Here is a 20661-nt window from a genome sequence, read left to right as displayed (position 1 = left end):
TCTTAATTGCATATATGAATTAACTAAGGACATAATTTTCCTTAAAAGTTGCCATACAGTTTTTCTAGCCAAAACCATCAGCAGACTGAGTTCTTAGGTTTGCTTAGAACATTATTGTTGTTGTTGCTGCTGCTGCTGCTGCTGCTGCTGCTAAGTCGCTTCAGTCGTGTCCGATTCTGTGCGACCCCATAGAGGGCAGTCCACCAGGCTCCTCTGTCCCTGGGATTCTCCAGGCAAGAATACTGGAGTGGGTTGCCATTTCCTTCTTCAAGAACATTATTACTAGTCACAATAACAGCTAAGAGTCACTGAGTACTTTTATAAGATCTGATTTAATCCCGCTTACAGCCCTATGAGCAAACTGATGCACAGCAAGATTAAGTAACTTCATTAAGTGGGATTTAAACCACTTGAGGTCTCTGAATCCAGAATTCCATCATTGCCTTTTGGGTTTCCAGCAGCTTTACTAATATATTCCCTTGTGTTCCTAAGCTAGGGGCTTCCCCAGTGGCTTAGCAAGTAAAGAATCTGCCTGCAAGGCAGTAGATTTAGAAGATGCAGGTTCGATCTCTTGGTTGGGAAGACCTGCCATTTCCTGGAGAAGGAAATGGCAACCCACTCCAGTATTCTTGCCTGGAAAATCCCATGGACAGAGGAGCCTGGCGGGTTACAGTCAATAGGGTCACTAGAGTCAAACATGACTGAGCACCCAAGCTGGGGGCATAAACATTTTCCTGGGCTATCTCATCCTGCTGTTGCCAGGACCTAGATAAGGGCAAAAGGGACTCCAAGATCAAACTATTATGTCTAAGAAAGCCTTTGGCAGAGGGTCAATACTCACTCATTCAGGAAGAATTCAACAGTGTTTACCAAATGAATGAACCCAGTTGGGAATTTGGTTAAAAAGAAATGACTTTTAATACCCATTTAAGAATTTAAAAAGAAAGGAACTGTTTACAAATCTCTCATTAAGGGCTCCTATGGAAGCCTGTGTATTCCATTTTGATGCTTCAGAAAAGAGAAATCACAGAGAAAACTGTGGAGGGTGTGGGGAGGAGGATTATTCTATCAGAAAAGTGGGACAAGGTGCAGCCCCAAGTCCTGAATCTCTTTGGATCTACACTTCCAACCTAAATCTAAAATGGACAGTCAGAGGGCCCAAGGGAAGAGGAGACAGTAAAATTTGAGGAGATCCTCAGGGTGGTTCCTGCAAAGTTTGCATCAACACTGAATCCTCACTCTACAATACTCTGGTTGCGACTTCCCTGGTGGTCCCAGGCCTTCCCGTGAAGGCTGCTTGGGTAAGCTTGGGTTAGATGAGGGAAGTAAGATCCCACCTGCCTTGGGAAACCTAGTCCACCAGGCCACAGAGGCCCAGCCCAGGAGCCGGGGTGCCCTTGCTCTGCTACAAGAGAAGCATCCCCCCACAACATCAAGAAGACTAGGGTAACTAGAGACAAGCACCCATAGCCGACAACCAGAGAAAGACGTGCACTCGGCAGAAACAAAGAATCTAAAACGAGGTTTTAAAACTGTAAAACTCTCAGGTCTTGGAGACAGAGGCTCTGCAAATCACCAGTCCACTTTGGTGACCTGCCAGGAGAGGGTCTACAGTCTGCACTGCTGAAAGGAGAGCTTCGCGTCAGATTGGTCACGGTGCCAAGCCAGCAGGCGGCCTTCCTCCAGGACCTGAGCAGGGCAGACTAAGAGCCTTCCACCAGCCCCTCGCCTGGATCCAGGCAGCTCCCCAGTCAATCCGCCACTTTCTTCTGCGACTCCAGCTGCAGTCAGGAATCTGACTGGATTTTGAATCCTGGTTAAGGCTGCAATGCTGGAGGGCCAGGTTCCCGCACTGCCTGCGCCAAGACTGATGACCAGGCCGCAGGCGCGGTCAGGACCTAGACCAGGATGGAGGTGAGGCCAGGGGCGGGGGCCAGCGGATGGGCATGACAAGGGGAGGTACCAAAGGCCGCGGGGCAGGAAGGGGCATGTATATTGCCACTGCCAGTGGACTTTGCCAGTCCTGCCATCTGCCGCAGCCGGTTCCTAACCACATTCGAACAACACCTGCAGCCAGGGCTTCCCTGGTCTCTCCTGCTCCCCATACCAGACTCAGACTAGGGGACAGAGGAGGAGACCTTTTCAGGGCAAGATTTAGGAGGAACAATTGAGGTGGATCCTTAGCTTTCCTAGTCTTCAACTACCAAAAGAGGGGCTTGGTGCTTGGAATCGATAATGAATTACACTCGTCATGGCTAGGAGTGCAGCCAGAAACTCTTCTGCCCTTCGAGTCACTGGTGAGTTGGGGTGCAGCTCTCTGTTAGGAGGGATGGGTCCAAGAGATCTGCAGCCGGCTCTGCGCAGACTTGGGACAGGCACTGCCCGCGCTCTCAAAGAACTCAGCTGGAACTGGCGCGAGGGCAGGGAATCTGCAACAGAGAGAGGCCAGGCCGCGGGCCTGCTTAGAGACCAGGGGGCTCTCCTGGGCGCAGGGGTCAGGGTTCAGCACAGCCTGCAGGCGCGTGCAGAGTGGGAGGGCGGGGACACAGGACAGAAGGGGGTGTGGGAGCCTGGCGGGCAGGGAGGGCCGAGTGGAGGAGGGTTTTCTGTTACTCTGGCCTCTGCTTTGTCTGGGTGATCAGTTGGCCTTCTCAGTGGCACGTGTTGATTCCTCAGTTCCTCCACTAGTGAGGTCAGTCCAGACAAAGTCATCTTCTATGTTTCTTTCAGACTAGCATTCTATCACTAGACATGGTTACACTGTAAAGTTTTATTGACTTTAATGAAACATGCTGACCATCTCCGTTTACAAAACACATGTTTCTTACTCTCTCCCCTTTGTTGAAGGTGAGAAACTGGGCAAGGCACTGAAATCTGTCCTCTGCTTGGCAACTGGGGCACCAAACCCCAGCATGCTCCCTTTCAAGACTGAAAGACTGAACAGATGATGAAGAGAGCACTGCAGTATTCTCAGACTGCTGGGTACTGATAAGTAGTTCAGCCGCTAAGTCATGTCAACTCTTTACGACCCCATGGGCTGCAGCTTGCCTGGCTTCCCTCTCTTTCACTACCTCCCAGAGTTTGCTTAAACTCATGTCCACTGAGTCAGTGATGCTATCCAGCCATCTCATCCTCTGTCGCCACCTTCTCTTCCTGCCCTCAATCTGATCAATAGATAATTTAACTTAGTTGGTTCATTTTCATGAGCAATATTCTGCAGCCAGCTAATAAATGACTATGTCTTTTTTTAACTGGATATTCAACAGTTAGGAAGGTTTGGGGGAAGAGTTGTTCAAGAAAAATTAAGAGCAGGAATGATACTGACTGCTTAACACTCCTCAGTGCCTGCTTTTCAACCTTAAAAGTAGTCAGCTGCAGAAGGAGAAGTTTCAAAAGGAGGTACCATTTGAGCTGAGACTGGAAAGAAAGACAGAAAGAAGATAAACTAGGAGAAGAATCAGGGGAGAAGAGAGGAGGAAAAAGATGATCCAGAAAACACTTTAGGGCCTAGGGAATTTTTCACTAATTATATTCCTATTCTAACAGGCAGCTATGGAAACACACTGCCCACAATTTAGATGTGTTTAACTTCATAAAGGAAACAGAACAAATATTATAAGGCTTTCTTTAAGTGGTCTTCTTTCAGTGATGAAGAGTAACTTACAGAATGTCTATTAATTATACTTTATCAGAGTCTGTTTCCTCTGTGATTGAAGGATTAATACACACTGGGAACATAACAATAGTATTGTACATAATGTATACCTAGGCTTTTCTTTCTGTGATGCAAACAACTTACTGAACCCAAACTTCTAGGTATCCTACAAAAATCTCCCTAAGAAAAACAAAACTCATATACACAGTGAATTCTCTAACGTAAAAGAAAAAGTAGAGGTTTTGCAATAAGAAAGCAGTAGATTCAAGTCTCAGCTCATTAAACCACCAGCTGATGAACTTTATGTGGATTTCTTAATCTTTCAGTTTGTTGCCTTATGTTTTAAGTAAGATATTAATATCAGCAAAAAGCATTTAAGGATTTTTAAACTGAATGTATAAAGTCCCTGGTATGAAGCCACCTGAAGAAGGAAATGGCAGCCCATTTCAGTATTCTTGCCTGTGAAATCCCATGGACAAAGGAACCTGACAGGCTACAGTCCATGGAGTCGCAAGAGTCAGACACAACTTAGCAAGAAAACCACCACCACCATGAAACTACCACATGGTTGCTGTCTACTACTATTATGATTTTCACTACTGTCAGTTTTTAAATGCGTTTTATGCTTTAGACTCCCAGAGCTGTTATCCTGGCTAAAACAGTTACAAGTAAAATTGCATAATCCGCCCACCATCCATTATGCACCCAGCCAAGGGCAGATGGACATATGTGTCACATGTGGCAGCCAACAAGGTCTCTGTAAGGTAAGAGTGGGGCGGAAGGGCACCCATGGAAAGAATCTAACATGTGCACCCATATTGCCATCTCTCCCTTAACCACAGAGCACCATGTCTTATGGGATAGCAAGTCTTCACCAAAATCGTAAGTGGAACTTGAAGACATTCACCAACATGATTCCTCTTAAACAGAGAGCCCAGAGCGCTGAGTCCTTAGGACAAGCTTCCCTGCAGCTTAGTGAGCTCGGATCAGTTTCGTGTGGCTCAGAGATGCAGGCTAATTTGAGTTAGGCTGTGGTTATGTCCATATGACTTTTAAATTCTTCGAGGGTGTGTCCTGACCCTCCTGAGATGAGGCCTCATCCCTTTGCGTGTCTGCTGCTGTCATCGTCTGTACCAGCGGCCTCCTGCGCCCCATCTTCCTCTTGGCCATGCTTCTCCAGATCTGAGGATGCGTCTGTGGCTGTGGCTGACTTCTCCCCTGGGCTGGCGTCTTCTCTCTCTGTCTCCCTCTCGGCCACGCTTCTCCAGATCTGAGGATGCGTCTGTGGCTGTGGCTGACCTCTCCCCTGGGCTGGCATCTTCTCTCTCTCTGTCTCCCTCTTAGCCGCGCTTCTCCAGATCTGAGGATGCGTCTGTGGCTGTGGCTGACTTCTCCCCTGGGCTGGCGTCTTCTCTCTCTGTCTCCCTCTCGGCCGCGCTTCTCCAGATCTAAGGATGCGTCTGTGGCTGTGGCTAACTTCTCCCCTGGGCCGGTGTCTTCTCTGTTTCCCTCTCGGCCACGCTTCTCCAGATCTAAGGATGCGTCTATGGCTGTGGCTGACTTCTCCCCTGGGCTGGCGTCTTCTCTGTCTCTCTGTCTCCCTCTCAGCCGCGCTTCTCCAGATCTGAGGATGCGTCTGTGGCTGTGGCTGACTTCTCTCCTGGGCTGGCATCTTCTCTCTCTGTCTGTCTTTCATTCTTTCTGTTTGTCTCCCTCTCTCTCTGCCTCTCTCCTGGGTTTCAGGAAGTCCACAGAGGTAACCATCGCTGGGTATTCCCCAAACAAGAGACCGTGCATACAGCTCTCAGTTTCATCTACTTCTTTTCTTTTCTTTTTCATGAATAATTAGTTCTGGATAAAATTCTAATTCAGTCTTTACCTCTAGATTAAAGCCTGACTCTTGTTTATATCAAGCCTGAGTAGCTTTTTGCTCCTTTTTTATGTAAATGTAAAAGACATCATCTGGTGAGTTTCAATGAATTTTAGTTAAATTATTATTATTACAGAATAATATATTAAAGTAATAAGATTTTACATTTTCCCCCTCTTTTGGACTTAATAAGAAAAAAATAAAAGGATTAGCTGTTGTTTGAGTCTTTTTCTTGAAAACAAACATTTGTGATGCCCCAGAATAGTAGGAGAAAAAGTTCTTTTCAGTGAAATTCTTTTCTTAGGAAGGTATACTGCAAGCCTTTTTATCCCCCTAGAAAGATGCACAAGAAAGTTTCTTCTTTGTCCGTCTCAATATTTGTCATATCGAAGAGGAAGACGGCATAGGTGGCCAAATACACCAGTAACTCATTGGCTTATCACCATACTGCTACCAAGATTTCCTGGGAATCTGCTTTAATCTTTCTTCCATTTTGTTCTCCAGGATAGATATTATTTTAGATGCCCGTGTCTCAGATAATAAACAGCCCTCCCTCCTCATTTAGGATACTGGACTTTCTCAGGTCCCTCATCAACATGAGAAACGTTTGTGATGAGGTTTTTCATCTGACACCTGGATAATACACAAGCCGCCTTAGTGACTCATTTGGTCCCTGGAGGTCCTGTGTGCTTCCCAGGTGGCTCAGTGGTAAAGAATCTGCCTGCCAGTTAAAGAGATGCAGGTTTGATCCTTGCGTCGGGAAGACCCCCTGCAGCAGAGAATGGCAACCTTGCCTAGAAAATCCCATGGGCAGATGAGCCTGGCGGGCTACAGTCCATGGAGTCACAAAAGTCAGATACGACTTAATGACTACACAACAACAACAATAACAAAGGAGGTCCTGTAAATCCTGAATCAGTTAGAAACTTTTCAGAGAAGGACACTGTTTTTGTCTTAAAATGCCAAAAACTCTTAAGGAATAGTAAATGGAATATCTGAGGCCATATCAGGAAACTAAAGTCAGATCTTCTGTCTCAATGGATAATGGCCATGCTGTTTATCAAGAGCTCTGGGTTGTTAAAATGATACAGAGGAGACTCTTGACCTGGGGACTGTGAAACATCCCAGGGCAGGGAAGGACAATTCTGTGAGTGCTAAGTTGCTTCCGTTGTGTCCAACTCTTTGCCAACCCACGGACATAGCCTGCCAGGCTCCTCTGTCCACGGGATTCTCCAGGCAAGAATACCGGAGTATTCTTGGGCATGGGTGGCCATGCCCTCCACCAGGGGATCTTCCCCACCCAGGTATCAAACCAGCATCTCCTGTGTCTCCTGCATTGGCAGGTGGGTTCTTTACCACTAGGGCCACCTGGGAAGCCCATGTTTCTGGGACTTCTGCAAACTTAGTCATCATGGTGGACTAGCACTTCCATAAGGGTAAAAACTATACCATTATTCTCATCACTTTATCTCCATCCTTTACACAAGCATGGCTTCTAGCAAATATTTTAAATTTTTACAAACAAGGAATAAGTGAATTTTAGGAGCCAAATCAGTTATGTTTTGTTTTTCAACCTAGAACACAGGTTGGCAAACTATGGCTTGACAGCAAAACCAGCTCTTGTCTGATCCTGTAAGTAGAGCGTTACTGGAATTCAGCCACACCATCGGCTTACACATTGTCTATGGCTGCATTCCCACCATGGAAGCAGAGATGAGTAGTGGCAACAGAGACACCGGGGCCACAGAACATGTCCCATCTGGCATTTATGGAAAACTTCCCAATGCCTACTCTAGAATACTAGTGAGATCAAACTTAAAAAAAAAAAAAAAAGTCGTGGGGGTTTCTATGACTGGAAATCATACTCTCCAAGCTAACCTGTGCCTCTTTTGTTAGGTGTTTGAAATGATCGTTAATCCTGGAGATAATATCCTCATAAATGAACATAATTATTCAGGAACAATTCATGCTGTGAGTACACATTCTTACAAAAGGCTACTCTCTCTCTTATAATAAATAAGGAGAAAACACCACAACTTTAGAATTATCTGTCCACTGAAAAATAAAATAGCATATTTCTTCTGTAACAGAATCTTTAGCACATGCAAAATATGTCAAATGTATACACCCTCTATTTATATACGTCTTTGACAGTCTAAATGTAGAGGTGCTAAAATTGGATTGTACAAAATCATGTCCAGATTTCTTATTATTTCACTTGAAATGTGACAATTGACAAAGACTTTTTTATTACCATCTGTATTCCCACAAGTCAGTGTATAAGCATATGTCAGTATAGCTGAAAACTAACATGTTAAGTCTAGTACTCTCACACCCGGTGTTAACTGATGGATCCTAATATCCAGAGTAAGGAGGCAGATCATCTGCTCTGCAGGGCCCTGGTCAGGACACAGCACTGTCTGGGGCACAATACTTTTGGGTCGATGTAAACACAGACTGGAGCACAGTCAGAGAGAAGCAAAGAGTGAACAACAAATTGGAAACACACAATGAATGGTTTTAGGAACTACTCTATTTCCCAGAAAGAGAAGACTCCATAGGGACAAGACGATTGTCCTCAACTACATTAAAGTTAGCCATGTCACAGAGGAGTTAGCTTTGTCTGTGCATGTCCTTAGGTTGATGTAACTGGAACCAAAGGGTGGAAACTACAGGGAAGCAATGTCCTGTCAGTGTAACTTTCTAACCACAGCCTTACCAGCGCTCTGAGGAGGAGAGCAGGCCCATCACTGCAGGCACTCCAAGTAACTCATGGCCACCTCACACAGATGCTAGCAAACTAATTCCAGCTTAGATTAGGTGACTTAATGAGATGATGCTTATGCTTTACTGATCTTATTTTCATGGATTATCTTTTTTCTAATTTAATATTGTCTTTGTAAAAATGAATATGCATAAAGCAATTAGCTTATCTTGATGAAAGGCATATTTCCTCAACACTCCTAAGTAGAGGTAAAATTATTTATAAACACTGCTTTTCTAATGAACAAACTGAAACGGAAATTAAGAAAACAATTCCATTTATAATAGCACCCAAAAGAATAAAACATCTGGAAATAAATCTAACAAAACAGGTGAAAGACTTCCACATTAACAGCTATAAAACATTGATGAAAGAGATTAGAGAAGACTCCCATAAACAGAAAGCTATCACCTTCTCCTGGATTGGAAGACTTAATACCGTTCAGATGTTGATATTACCAAAGCTAAACACACATTCCACACAGTCCCTATCAAAATTCCAATGGCTTTTTTTGCAAAATAGAAAAGCCAATCCTCAAATTCATATGGGATTGGAAGATGTCTAAATAGCCAAAATATTCCTGAAAAAGACCAAAGTTAGTGGACTCATGGTTCCCAATTTCAAACTGTAGCAAAGCTACAGTAATCAAAATCAGGTGATACTGGCATAAGTATAGACAGCTAGTCCAATGAAATAGAACTGAGAATCCAGAAATAAACCCTACAGCTGTGGCCAATTGATTTTGACATGGGTACAACTCAATAGGAAAAAAAAAATCTCTTCAATGAATTGTGCAGGAATAACTGGATTTCCATGTACAAAAGAAAGAGACCAGACCTTTACCTCACTCTGTATAAAAATGTAACTCAAAATGGATAAAACACTTAAATATAAGAGTTAAAACTATAAATTCTTAGGAGAAAGCATAATGGCAAATTTTCTTGACTTTGGATTTGGCACTAAGACATAACAACAAAAATACAAGCAACAACAACATAAATATAGATGAATTGGACTTCATCAAAAATTAATAAAATATTTTCAGCATCAAAGGGCATTATGAAAAAGTGAAAAGACAGCCTAGAGAGTAGGCGAAAACACCTGCAAATCATATATATGATAGGAGCTCAATATCCAGAGTCTATAAAGACCTCCTACAACTGAATAATAAAAGACAAAGAAATTAATTTAAAAATAGACAAAGTACTTGAATAGACATTTCTCCAAGGAAGATATATAAGTGGCCAGTAAGTACATGAAAAGATGCTCAACGTCACTAGTCAATAGAGGAAGGAAAGTCAAAACCACAATGAGATACTACTTCACACCAACCAGGATGGCTATTATATTTTTTTAATGGAACACAGCAAGTAACAGAAATTGCTGGTGAAAATGTACATTGCTGGTTAAAATGCAAAATGGTGTAACCTGTAAACTGGTGTAAACTGTAAAAAAACTGTTTATCAGTGCCTCAAAATTTTACTCCTAGTATATAACGAAAAAAACTGAAAAACTGGGGGTCAAACAGAAATGTAAATGTTCATAGTAGCAATATAATAGCCAAAATATGGGTGCTGCCCAAGTGTACATCTGTGGATGAATAAATGTGGTCTATCCACACAATGGAATATTATTCATCCAGAAAAAGGAAGTTCTGATACCTCCTACAACATGGATAAACCTTGAAAACATTATCCCAAGTGAAAGAAGCCAGACACTAAAGAACAAACACTGTGTGATTCCACTTATATGAAATATCTGAAATAGGCAAATTCACAGAGACTGAAAATTGATTACAGGTTACAGGAACCAGGGAGGGGTGGGGGAGGTGGAAATGGGGGGTTCTTGCTTAATGGGTACAAGGGGTCTGTTTGTAGTGATGATAAGATTTGGGAAAATAATAATAACAATGGATATACACATTGTGGCTGTAGTTAATACCACTGAATTCCTCACCTTAAAATGGCAAATTTTTATTATTTATGTATTTGGTCATAATTTTAAAAACTAAGTTAAAACAATTGCCTTTTCTTAGTGAGTGGATACTCCTTAGGCATAAGATTACACAATGCCTATAAATATAAAACTTGTGTCTATGTAAATTGTTCACGTGCACACACAGAGAACAATGCCAGGCTGTGAGGGAATATGCTGATGGTCCGTATTGTTTATTTCATGATCCAATACTGACTTCTTGCATTCATGTTTGGTGGCTCAGACTGTAAAGAATCTGTCTGCAATGCAGGAGATCTGGGTTTGGTCCCTGGATTGGGGAGATCCCCTGGAGAAGGGAATGGAAATCCACTCCAGTATTCTTGCAGAGGAGCCTGATGGGCTACAGTCCATGGAGTCACAAAGAGTCAGACACAACTGAGCACAACAACAGCAACAAATTATACAATCTAACCTGACCCCAAGCTTAAGACAAGTTTAACATGAATAAAGACTGAGCAGCTAACACTTTCACTCTCATACATCATCTGATTTTTAAGTCTACAGCCTTTTAAGTTTACCACAGTGCAGTCTGGATAACTCCCATTTAGTGAATAATTTTACATTTGACTGCTAAAAAAGTGTTTGCTTATCCTCTGTAAAAAGTTTTTTCTGAGGCCCTCACTCAATTATTATTTTTAAATTTTTATTGAAATATAGTCTATTTTCAATGTTGTCTTAGTTTCAGATATATAGCAAAGCAATTCAGTTATATATATAAATATTTTATAGGGCTTCCCTGGTGGCTTAGAGGGTAAAGCATCTGCCTGCAATGAGGGAGACCAGGTTCAATCTCTGAGTCGGGAAGATCCCCTGGAGAAGGAAATGGCAACCCACTCCAGTACTCTTGCCTAGAAAACCCCATGGACGGAGGATCCTGGGAGGCTGCAGTCCATGGGGTCGCAAGCTTTCAGATTATTTTCCACTATAGGTCATTACAAGGGGTTCAATATATTTTCCTGTGCTATAAGTTCTTGTGGGTTACCTATTTTATATATAGTAGTGTGTATATTTTAATTCCATAACTCCTAATTTATTTCTCCCCTCCTCTTTCCCTTTAGTAGTCATAAGCTTGTTTTCTATGTCTGTGATATCTATTTCCTTTGTAAATATGTTCCTTTGTATAATTTTTTAGATTCCATGCATAAATAATATCAAGATATTTGTCTTTCATCATCTGACTTACTTCATATGATAAACTGTAGGTCCATGCATGTTGCTGAATATGGCATTATTTCATTCTTTTTCATGACTCAGTAATATTCCATTGCGTGTGTGTATACCGCATCTGTGGGTGGTACTAGCGGTAAAGAACCTGGCTGCCAATGCAGGAGATGTAAGAGACATGGGTTCAATCCCTGGGTTGGGGAGATTCCCTGGAGGAAGGCATGGCAACCCACTCCAGTATTCTTGCCTGGAGAATCCCCATGGAGAGAGGAGGCTGGCAGGCTACAGTCCATAGGGTCACAAAGAGTCAGACATGACTGAAGCGACTTAGCACGCACCCATGCACCACACCTATATCTATTCATCTGTCGACAAACTTTTAGGTTGCTTTCATGTCTTGCTATTGTAAACAGTGCTGCAAAGAACATTAGGTGCCTGTATCTTCTCAAATTATGCTTTTCTTCAGATATATGTCCAGGAATGGGGTCGCTGGAACATATGATACTCTTGTTTTCAATTTTTTAAGGAATCTTCACACTGTTCTTCAGAGTGGCAATACCAATTTACTTGCTCCCCAACAGTATAGGAGGGTTCCCTTTCTCCATACCCTTTCCAGCATTTGTTATTTATAGACTTTTCAGTCATAGCTATTCTGACAGGTGTGGCTGTCACTGCAGTTTTCATTTGCATTTCTCTAATAATTAGTGATGTTGAGCATCCTTTCATGTGACTGTTGGCCATCTGCATGTCTTCTTTGGAGAAATGTATACTTAGATCTGGGCTTCCCTGGTAACTCAGCTGCTAAAGAATCCACCTGCAAAGCAGGGGACCCCAATTCAATTCCTGTGTCAGGAAGATCCCCTGGAGAAAGGATAGGCTACCTGCTCAAGAATTCTTGGGCTTCCCTGTTGGCTCCATCAGTAAAGAATCCGTCTGCAATGTGGAAGACCTGGATTCGACCCCTGGGTTGGGACGATACCCTGGAGGAGGGCATGGCAACCTACTTTAGTATTCTTGCCTGGAGAATCTCCTAGGACAGAGCAGCCTGGCAGGCTGCAGTTCATGGGGTCGCAAACAGTCGGAGACGACTGAGCAACTAAGCAGAGGACAGCACATATTTAGAAGTCCTGCCCAACGCAGGACTGGGTTGTTTGCTTTTTGACATTGAGCTGTATGAGCTGTCTGTATATTTTGGAAATTATTCCCATATCGGTTCCATTGTTTGCAAATAGGTTCTCCCAGTCCCTACTGTCTTAGCATTTGTTGATGGTTTCCTCTGCTTGTTATTTATAAGTCCCAATTTTTTCATTAAATGCTCATCCATGAACATAAAAAAAAAAAGAAACACAAGATTTTGATAAAACTCTGTCTATAAGCAAGGCCACTACTTTCGACTTCAGCCTCTGCAGTCAGTACAATATAGATATACTTTCACACCCCTTGAGGAGCCACAGCCCTGATGCTCCTTGGTGACCCAACACCACCCTGGCCCCCCCCACCCCTCTCCTGAGACCACCCTGAACCCCATACAGTGCAGAGCTATGCTGGCATGGCAGAGGGTCGCCAGGATCCCACTCCACCCGGCTCTGTGTCTGTTGCTCCCACGCTACACCGCTTATCCAACATTTTAAGTATCACCTCTGCTTATGACGTTTTATATATGAGCATCACAGGTGCTTTCTAAGATTGATTTACTTTCTCAGAATCATTCCTTAATAAACACCTATTTCATGAGCCAGTTCTAATCATAATCATGAAGATAATGCAGTGTGGGCATAGAGCTGAGGGCAGGTTTATGCTTAAGGGTGTAAATGGTAACACTCTCCTTACTGTAAGAACCCTTGAACCTGATATTTTGTACTCAGGTCTCAATCTCGGACTTGCTTTTCTCTGTGTATTTGACAGCTCCAACCCCTGGGCTGCAACATGATTAATGTTTCCAGTGATGAGCACGGGATTATTCCAGACTCCCTCAGAGAAATACTTTCCAAATGGAAACCAGAAGATTCAAAGGACCCTGAGAAAAACACCCCCAAATTTCTTTACACTGTCCCAAATGGCAACAACCCTGCTGGGAACTCCTTAACAGCTGAGCACAAAAGGGAAATCTATGAGGTATTTTCAGAGAAGGTATACCTGGCTGTGTTCTTGTTTCCTTCTGACTCTTTGGAAGAGTGCTCCCAAATTCCTTCTCTGGTTAGCCTCTTCCTCTCAAGTAAGGTGATTTTTAATAAAAAGAAGTCATCAATGTCAATGGTCCCAATAAATTTAAACACAAGAATTTAAACACAAGAAATTACTACCCTCTTGTTGACTATGATATATTCCTTTCCTCTGACACGTCCATTGAAAGAAATGTTATTGGTGTGATGTTAAACTCTATGAGGTTATTTAATAATTGAACTCTATTTGATTTTCATTATTTTTTGTTTGAATTTTCAACCTGTCTCTTCCCTTTCCTACATCCTGTCATTTCAGGATACAAAGAAATTCCTTAAAAAGAGAAGGCAGATTTCTTCTGCAGTCTCTTCTAGATGGCTGACCATGATCCTTAAGATTGTCACTATAAACATTACCCTAAGGATCACTTATTAAGCTACACAGAAATGAGTACCAAGAACTGTGATTACAATTGATTTTCACCTCAGAAAGCTCTTAAAAAATAAATATGCTCCTTTAACCTTTTATTAGCTCACAAGAAAATATGACTTCCTCATTATAGATGATGATCCTTACTATTTCAAGCACTTCAACAAGGTAAGTGACAGTGTCAACTCAGCCCACAATTAGAAGATGACGTGTTATTGCAACAAAAAGAATAAAACACTTAGGAGTATATCTACCTAAAGAAACAAAAGACCTATACATAGAAAACTATAAAACACTGATGAAAGAAATCAAAGAGGACACAAACAAATGGAGAAACATACCGGGTTCATGGATTGGAAGAATCAATATTGTCAAAATGGCTATTCTACCCAAAGCAATCTATAGATTCAATGCAATCCCTATCAAGCTACCAATGGTATTTTTCACAGAACTAGAACAAATAATTTCACAATTTGTATGGAAATACAAAAAACTTCGAATAGCCAAAGCAATCTTGAGAAAGAACAATGGAACTGGAGGAATCAACCTGCCTGACTTCAGACTCTACTACAAAGCCACAGTCATCAAGACAGTATGGTACTGGCACAAAGACAGAAATATAGATCAATGGAACAGAATAGAAAGCCCAGAGATAAATCCACGAGCCTATGTACACCTTATCTTCGACAAAGGAGGCAAGGATATACAATGGAAAAAAGACAACCTCTTTAACAAGTGGTGCTGGCAAAACTGGTCAACCACTTGTAAAAGAATGAAACTAGAACACTTTCTAACACCATACACAAAAATAAACTCAAAATGGATTAAAGATCTAAATGTAAGACCAGAAACTATAAAACTCCTAGAGGAGAACATAGGCAAAACACTCTCCGGCATAAATCACAGCAGGATCCTCTATGACCCACCTCCCAGAATATTGGAAATAAAAGCAAAAAGAAACAAACGGGACCTAATGAAACTTAAAAGCTTTTGCACAACAAAGGAAACTACAAGTAAGGTGAAAAGACAGTCCTCAGATTGGGAGAAAATAATAGCAAATGAAGAAACAGACAAAGGATTAATCTCAAAAATATACAAGCAACTCCTGAAGCTCAATTCCAGAAAAATAAATGACCCAATCAAAAAAATGGGCCAAAGAACTAAACAGACATTTCTCCAAAGAAGACATACAGATGGCTAACAAACACATGAAAAGATGCTCAACATCACTCATTATCAGAGAAATGCAAATCAAAACAACAATGAGGTACCATTACACGCCAGTCAGGATGGCTGCTATCCAAAAGTCTACAAGCAATACATGCTGGAGAGGGTGTGGAGAAAAGGGAACCCTCTTACACTGTTGGTGGGAATGCAAACTAGTACAGCCACTCTGGAAAACAGTGTGGAGATTTCTTAAAAAACTGGAAATAGAACTGCCATATGACCCAGCAATACCACTTCTGGGCATACACACTGAGGAAACCAGATCTGAAAGAGACACGTGCACCCCAATGTTCATCATAGCACTGTTTATAATAGCTAGGATATGGAAGCAACCTAGATGCCCATCAGCAGATGAATGGATAAGGAAGCTGTGGTCCATATACACCATGGAATATTACTCAGCCATTAAAAAGAATTCATTTGAATCAGTTCTAATGAGATGGATGAAACTGGAGCCCATTATTCAGAGTGAAGTAAGCCAGAAAGATAAAGAGCATTACAGCATACTAACACATATATATGGAATTTAGAAAGATGGTAATGATAACCCTATATGCAAAACAGAAAGAGAGACACAGAAGTACAGAACAGACTTTTGGACTCTGTGGGAGAAGGTGAGGGTGGGATGTTTAGAGAGAACAGCATGTATATTATCTATAGTGAAACAGATCACCAGCCCAGGTGGGATGCATGAGACAAGTGCTTGGGCCTGGTGCACTGGGAAGACCCAGAGGAATCAGGTGGAGAGGGAGGTGGGAGGTGGGATCGGGATGGGAATACATGTAACTCCATGGCTGATTCATGTCAATGTATGAAAAAACCCACTGCAATGCTGTGAAGTAATTAGCCTCCAACTAATAAAAATAAATGAAAAAAAAATTAAAAAAAAAAAAAGATGATGAGGTGTTATTAATGAACCTGACTGGATTTTAGCCTGGCTGCTGATAGGTTCATCTGTGGTATTACCGCTTATTCCAGAAATTTCCTACCTTTAGAACAGTGCCTGGCTCTGTGCAAGCACATGGAAAAACTCATGAGTCAAAGTGAGGGTCATCTTGACTCCAAATCCAGATGGTAGCTCCTTAAAACATTGTACCAGGGATGTGGAGTGGGTGTCTCCTGGGGTGTCAGCCTCAGTCTCTCAGGGGCGGCTGATGTGCTGGAGGACTTGGGAGCTGTGTTCAGAGAGAAGGCGGAGGGCTGTGCTCAGTCAGTGATGTAACTGTGAGCAGAGGAGGGTGTTCCTAGCATCATGCTCCCTGCCTGCCATCCCTGTCACGTAGGGAAGGAACTCACCTGCACAATAAAGGACTTCTAGATCCTTCCCCACTGTCCATGTGCACCACTGTCCCCGAGCATTGTTCCCTAGGAGACAACAGTAATGGTACACACTCCAATGCCCGGTTCCTCAAAATCTAACACTAGAGTTGCTCTCAGGGCTGCAGAGAACAGACACATGGATTCAGTCCCCACTACGAATCTACTGAAAAGAAACACAACTCTTGGCTTTTTACCTATTTACCTATCATGCCTGCCTGCCACCCACCCTAAACACAACATGGCCCCCTTCCCTGTGGGCATTTACTTTGGAATAAATTTGGAAGTTTCAGCATTGCATATTGACTACCTGGCTCATCTTCGTTTGCACATTCTTTGTGTTTCTAGTTGTTCTAAAGGTCAGCATTTTCTCTCTAAACAGCACTGAATGCTGACAGCCTCTTTCCTTTCCAACTATTCCAAACTAGTTTTTCTTAAATCCTTCTTCTAAATCTGTCCGTCCTAGATCTCAACCCTTTGGACAAGAAGGTTTTGTGTGAGGTTTCCCTAAAATCCTAGGAGTGGCATCATGAACAAGTGGGAGATGTGTGTTTGGCAGGGAAGCTGTGCAGATCGGCAGGTACAAATAAAAGTACATGCATCTGGTTCTTACTCCATTTCACAGGGCTGAGATGAAGACAAGGGAAAGGATGTTTGTGCTTCTATTCTCCAAATCCTTTCCTCCCTACTGTGCACAAAGTAGGGATACAGACTCTAACAGATAAAAATACTGTATTTATCTTCCATTTCAAGCCCTGGGCACCAACATTTCTCTCCATGGATGTGGATGGGAGTATCATCCGAGCTGACTCTTTTTTAAAGTCCTGTCCTCGGGGTAAGGCCCTGGCTCTGCCTTCAGGCTGCAGATAAAGGTGACCGGGCTGCCCCTCAGCATCTTTTAATACAAAAAGTGCTTCTCATTTAAGGTGCTTGTGTTCCACTCACCTTAGCACATAGTTTGATTATTACTATTAACAGGTTTTTATCCCAATCCATCCCCAAGGGTGAAAATCTCTGACCATTAAGCTATAATAGCTGTAGGAGGACTACTGAGGTTTTTGGGTACATGTACAAAAGAACACTTTTAGAAATACCTGATCAGATATGCATTCCATTTTAAGTATACAATTACATTTATATGTGTATTCTAAATAAGAAATCAATTAACTAGAAGGTTTAACCTTCCAGGTCCCTTCATCCCCAGGTCACAACTTTCCTCACCATGAAATCAGTAACATAGTATTAATTGATGATGCACGATTGGTAGTGTGCCTTTTTTCTCTTTGTGCAGGTTGAGAATTGGGTTTATAACTGGTCCAAAGCCCTTGATCGAGAGAATTGTTCTATACACTGAAGTTTCAACAATGCACACTAGCACTTTCACCCAGGTAAGGACAATTTGTGGCTTTCCCAGACGGTCAAACCGTAAAGAAACTGCCCGCAATGTAGGAGACCTGGGTTTGATCCCTGGGTGGGGAAGATCCCCTGGAGAAGGGAATGGCAACCCATTCTCCCCTGAAGAATTCAATGGACAGAGGAGCCTGGAAGGCTACAGTTCATAGGGTCACAAAGAGTGAGACACCACTTAACTAACAGTGACAATTTAGGAAATAGGAGTTTCTTGAATCAGATCATAAAGGAAACAGATGTGGACAAATAAGACAGAGGGAAGGTGGCAGGGAGAGAAGTCACTGATTGCAACTCTAGTTCCCTATGGGCTGAATTAAGAGACCAGATACCACAGACGTTTGCTCTAAAAGGCAAAAGAGATTTGAATAGACCTGAGCTGTTCACAGTGGAGACCAAGTCCCTTGAAAGTCAAAGATCTTATTCATCTTGTGTTCTGGCATCCAGCCCAGGAACCCCATAAAAACTATGTTGGACACAACAGGACTGAAGAGGTTTGGTGAAGTAACACACTGTTAGCTTCATTGTCCTAGAGTCTGACAGCAAGGGTTCCAAACATGCCAGTGGCCAGGTGTCTACCTTCATTGCCCACGTGCTAATCTCCCTATGGACACCAATTGGAATGCATGTCAATTAAAAGATGGTAAAATTATTTGGAGGGAATGTATAAATTTCTTCACAAGCTTTGAAAAATCACTGGACCCATCCCTAAGGCAACCTTGGGAATCAGACCTTAATGACAGAACTGCTACATAAGAAGGCAAAAGGGGTCATTTATGTAGAATGGACATTTGTTTGATATTATATTTGATAGGTCAAAATATTTGTTCAGGCTTTTCTGTAAGATGTCATGAAAGACTGGAACAAATTTTTTGGCCAAGCTTATAGATTTCACAAAGTGCAGATGCCCCCATGTTTTATTAAGTTGGAGAATTTTTCCTTATTTTCTGTATATGTTATCAACCAAATTTCACTATTCGTTTACAACATTTAGAACTTTCATTCTGGATTTTAAAAAAATCTCTGGATATACTGTATAACTTCCTGCATTGACTGTATGTATTTTATACTTAGAGAGGCCATCTAGGGCAGCATTTATTGGGGGGATCTGGGACTAGACAGTCTGACTTGAGTCCAGGCTCTGTGGTGAGCTATGACCTCAGGAAAGTTTACCTCATGCCTCAGTCTCTTCCTCAGTAGTGTGGAAACAATGACCTGCCTAATAAGGGTATTACGAAGACCATGAATGCTTGCTCAGTCACTTTAATCATGTCCGACTCTTTGTAACCCTACATACTGTAGCCCGCCAGAGTCCTCTGTCCATGGGATTCTTGAGAAAAGAACACTGGAGTGGGTTGCCATGCCCTCCTCCAGGGGATCTTCCTGACCCAGGGATCGAACCCTCATCTCCTGCATCTTCAGCATCGCAGGCAGATTCTTTACCCACTGAGCTACCTGGGAAGCCCCACAAAGTTCAACTTGACTGAAACATTAATATACTTTATGGTACAGCAGTTTTTGGCACATAGCAAGGACCGTATAAATATGTGTTAGTTTTATTGTTGTCATTATCATTAACCAATATTGTTATAAGTCACTGGCCCTACAAAACTTGGTGCCACTTGGTGCATCTTTTTTAGGATGGTTTGCACATAGTCAAGAGTGATTATGTTTGGCAAAAAAACACACATTTTAGAGGATGAACCTTGTTACTGTCTCTTTCTTTTTATTTCCTGGTATCACAGTTTCTACAGCAATGGGGAGAAGAGGACTTCCTGGTTTATGTAGACAGGTATTGTATTTTAGGTTCCATACTTTACATAAAAATGGATGTCACTCAGTTATTCTGTTTTGAATTATTCCAAAATGATGTAAAAAACACAAGATACAAAGTTTACTACCTGACAAACCAAACAAATATGCTCTATTCCCTCATCAAGTTTAAACATTTTCATCAAGATACAAAATAGATTCTTACAGGCTGGACCCCAGAGCCTTTTGGTTTCTGCAAGCAGTGTAGCAAACACAGCCTTCTCATTGTTTTCTTCCTCTAGGGTTACTGATTTCTAGCGGAAGCAGAGGGATGCATTATTGGCAGCTGCAGACAAGTGGTTAAGTGGTGAGTGGAACATACATCCTGTCCTGGAATGAGCAGCAGTGCTTATATGAGTGAGTGATACCACAGAGTATTGTTAATAACCCTGGGGAAGGAAACAGGGTCCAGGAGTATTCTTGACAAGAAAATGTTACCCTATGCATAATCTCAGAAGTAACAGCACAAACCCTGGCACAATTCTAGCATTTCTACCATACCTAACTGCAGCAAAGAATCTGTGACTTTAAAAAAAAAAAAAGACCAGTTAATCTATCAAGCAGCAATAACCTACTTAAAGCCAAATAACATCTGTATTGAAAAGTTTTCAAAATTTTGCTCCAAATAGAAGAATTGTGAAATCAACAACATACTGCTTTGCTGACTCTATAAGGACAAAATAGTGCAATCTAAGGCGGGTTTCTCATTAGAGATGATTTGCCTTTTAATTATTAACTTCATTTATCTAACATGTAATATTTTATATTGCTAATTTGATTTCAGCATTATTTAGATTTAATTTTCTATTAAGGAAGAAAATAAAATGAATTGCATGACTTTAATTACACCACTAAAAATGC

The 20661-nt window shown here is 42.0% G+C and overlaps 1 pseudogene; it reads left to right on the top strand.

The window, feature by feature from the left end:
* The first annotated feature begins 2943 nt into the window (after nt 1–2943).
* On the top strand, nt 2944–20051 carry LOC136148737 (kynurenine/alpha-aminoadipate aminotransferase, mitochondrial-like; annotated as a pseudogene).
* Nucleotides 20052–20661: the final 610 nt, after the last annotated feature.

This window comes from Muntiacus reevesi, chromosome 17, assembly GCF_963930625.1.
Source record: "Muntiacus reevesi chromosome 17, mMunRee1.1, whole genome shotgun sequence".
In the NCBI taxonomy this organism is placed as follows: Eukaryota; Metazoa; Chordata; class Mammalia; order Artiodactyla; family Cervidae; genus Muntiacus; species Muntiacus reevesi.
The sequence above is the reverse complement of the archived record's forward strand: the minus strand, read 5'-3'. Positions and strand labels throughout refer to the sequence as shown.